Source organism: Passer montanus, unplaced genomic scaffold (genome assembly GCF_014805655.1).
Source record: "Passer montanus isolate IOZ18808 unplaced genomic scaffold, ASM1480565v1 scaffold719, whole genome shotgun sequence".
Classification (NCBI taxonomy): Eukaryota; Metazoa; Chordata; class Aves; order Passeriformes; family Passeridae; genus Passer; species Passer montanus.
In genome coordinates this window covers 7,571-10,937 of record NW_024372359.1, presented here as the reverse complement: position 1 = coordinate 10,937, position 3,367 = coordinate 7,571, and positions in this window count along the sequence as shown.

Below are 3,367 nucleotides of genomic sequence, written 5' to 3'. Positions count from 1 at the left end.
TCTGTGGGGTTTGGGGTCTCTCTGGGGTCTCAGTAGGGTCTCAGTGGTCTCAGTGGGTTTTTGGGGTGTCTCAGTGGGGTCTCAGTGGTTTTTCAGGTATCTCAGTGATTTTTGGGGTGTTTTGGGGTCTCAGTGGGTGTTTGGGGTGTCCCAGTCGGTTTTTGGGGTGTCTCAGGAGTCTCTCATTGTTTCGGCGTGTCCCAGTGTTTGTTTTGGGGTGTCTCAATGGGTTTTTGGGGTCTCTCAGTGTTTTCGGGGTGTCCCAGGTCTCTCAGTGTTTGTTTTTGGGGTCTCTCAGTGTTTTTGGGGTCTCTCAGAGTTTTGGGGTCTCTCAGTGTTTTCGGGGTGTCCCGGTGTCTCAGGCGTCTCTCAGTGTTTGTTTTTGGGGTCTCCCAGGTGTCTCTCAGTGTTTGGGGTCTCTCACTGTTTGTTTTAGGGTCTCTCAGTGTTTGGGGTGTCTCTCACTGTTTGTTTTAGGGTCTCTCACTGTTTTAGGGTCTCTCTCAGTGTTTTTGGGGTCTCTCTCAGTGTTTGGGGTGTCTCAGTGTTTTTGGGGTCTCTCATTGTTTGTTTTAGGGTGTTTCTCACTGTTTTGGGGTGTCTCTCACTGTTTTAGGGGGGGTTTGGGGAGGGGGACAGGCCCGCGACTTCGGGGGGCACAAGAGGAAAGTGGGGTGAGACCCCGGGACTGGGGGGTTTGGGGTTGGGTTTGGGGGGTTTAGGGAGGGGGACACAGCCGGGACTTCGGGGGGCACAAGAGGAAAGTGGGGTGAGACCCCCGGGTTTGGGGAATTTGGGGGCTTTGGGGAGGGGGATAGGCCCAGGACTTTGTGGGGCACAAGAGGAGAACGGGGTGAGAACGGGGGGATTTGGGGGGTTTGGGATTGGATTTGGGGTGTTTGGGGAGGGGGACACATCCCCAACATCGGGGGGCACAAGAGGAAAGCAGGGTGAGAACGGGGGGATTTGGGGTTTGGGGTCAGGATTTGGAGAGGGGGACACACGCGCAACTTTGGGGGGCACAGGAGGAAAGCAGGGTGAGACCCCCAGGATATGGGTCAGGATTGGGGAATTTGGGGTTGGGTTTGGAGGTTTTGGGATTGGATTTGTGGGGTTTGGGGGTGGATTGGGGGATTTGGGATCAGGTTTGGGGGTGGGTTGGGAGGTTTGGGGAGGGGGGATGCGCCCGGAAATTTCTGGGGGACAAGTTGAGAGTGCGGTGACCCCTTTGGGGTTTGGGGGAGTTCTGGGGGAGTTCCCATCCCCACTCCTGGGTGGAGAGGCTGGAGAAGGGATTTGGGGGTGCTATGGGGTGCCCCAATCCCATTTTTATTTAGGGGAATGCCAGTGCAGTGGCTGGAGCAGAGCCCGGGGTGCTCTGGGGTGCCCCAATCCCATTCCCAATCCCATATTTATTTGTAGGGGAATGCCCGTGCAGTGGCTGGAGCAGAGCCCGGGGTGCTCTGGGGTGCCCCAATCCCATATTTAGGGGATTTGTTTGTAGGGGAATGCCCGTGCAGTGGCTGGAGCAGAGCCCGGGGTGCTCTGGGGTGCCCCAATCCCATATTTAGGGGATTTGTTTGTAGGGGAATGCCCGTGCAGTGGCTGGAGCAGAGCCCGGGGTGCTCTGGGGTGCCCCAATCCCATATTTAGGGGATTTGTTTGTAGGGGAATGCCGGTGCAGTGGCTGGAGCAGAGCCCGGGCAGTTCAGGGGTGCCCCAATCCCGTATTTAGGGGATTTGTTTTTAGGGGAATGCCCGTGCAGTGGCTGGAGCAGAGCCTGTGGGGTTCAGGGATGGCTTGGGGTGCCCCAATCCCATATTTGTTTGTAGGGGAATGCCCGTGCAGTGGCTGGAACAGAGCCCGGGGGGTTCAGGGGTGCTCTGGGGTGCCCCAATCCCATATTTAGGGGATTTATTTGTAGGGGAATGCCGGTGCAGTGGCTGGAGCAGAGCCTGGGGGGTCGGGGATGGTTTGGGGTGCCCCAGTCCCATATTTAGGGGATTTGTTTTTAGGGGAATGCCCGTGCAGTGGCTGGAGCAGAGCCCGGGGGGTTCAGGGATGGTTTGGGGTGCTCTGGGGTGCCCCAATCCCATATTTAGGGGATTTGTTTTTAGGGGAATGCCCGTGCAGTGGCTGGAGCAGAGCCTGGGGGGTTCAGGGGTGCTCAGGGGTGCCCCAATCCCATATTTGTTTGTAGGGGAATGCCCGTGCAGTGGCTGGAGCAGACCATGTTCCAGCTGGGGCTCGAGGTTCACCGCCAGCCCTTCAGCCGCACGCTGCCCTTCCCCGACGAGGCCCACGAGCGCTACGTAAACTGGGAGCACTGGGAGCACTGGGGGGACTGGGAACGGGGACTGGGGGGACTGGGAGTGCTGGAAACGGGGACTGGGAGCACTGGGAGCGCTGGGAGTGGGGACTGGGAGCACTGGGGGGACTGGGAACGGGGACTGGGAGCACTGGGGGGACTGGGAACGGGGACTGGGGGGACTGGGAGTGCTGGAAACGGGGACTGGGAGCACTGGGAGCGCTGGGAGTGGGGACTGGGAGCACTGGGGGGACTGGGAACGGGGACTGGGAGCACTGGGGGGACTGGGAACGGGGACTGGGGGGACTGGGAGTGCTGGAAACGGGGACTGGGAGCACTGGGAGCGCTGGGAGTGGGGACTGGGAGCACTGGGGGGACTGGGAACGGGGACTGGGAGCACTGGGGGGACTGGGAACGGGGACTGGGGGGACTGGGAGTGCTGGAAACGGGGACTGGGAGCACTGGGAGCGCTGGGAGTGGGGACTGGGAGCACTGGGGGGACTGGGAACGGGGACTGGGAGCACTGGGGGGACTGGGAACGGGGACTGGGGGGACTGGGAGTGCTGGAAACGGGGACTGGGAGCACTGGGAGCGCTGGGAGTGGGGACTGGGAGCACTGGGGGGACTGGGAACGGGGACTGGGAGCACTGGGGGGACTGGGAACGGGGACTGGGGGGACTGGGAGTGCTGGAAACGGGGACTGGGAGCACTGGGAGCGCTGGGAGTGGGGACTGGGAGCACTGGGGGGACTGGGAACGGGGACTGGGAGCACTGGGGGGACTGGGAACGGGGACTGGGGGGACTGGGAGTGCTGGAAACGGGGACTGGGAGCACTGGGAGCGCTGGCGGAAGCTGGGAGCACTGGGAGCACTGGGGGGACTGGGAAGGGGGACTGGGGGGACTGGGAACAGGGACTGGGGGCACTGGGAGCACTGGGGGGACTGGGAATGGGGACTGGGAACGGGGACTGGGAGCACTGGGAACGGGGACTGGGAGCACTGGGAGAGCTGAGAATGGGGACTGGGGGGACTGGGAGTGCTGGGAGCGCTGGGAATGGG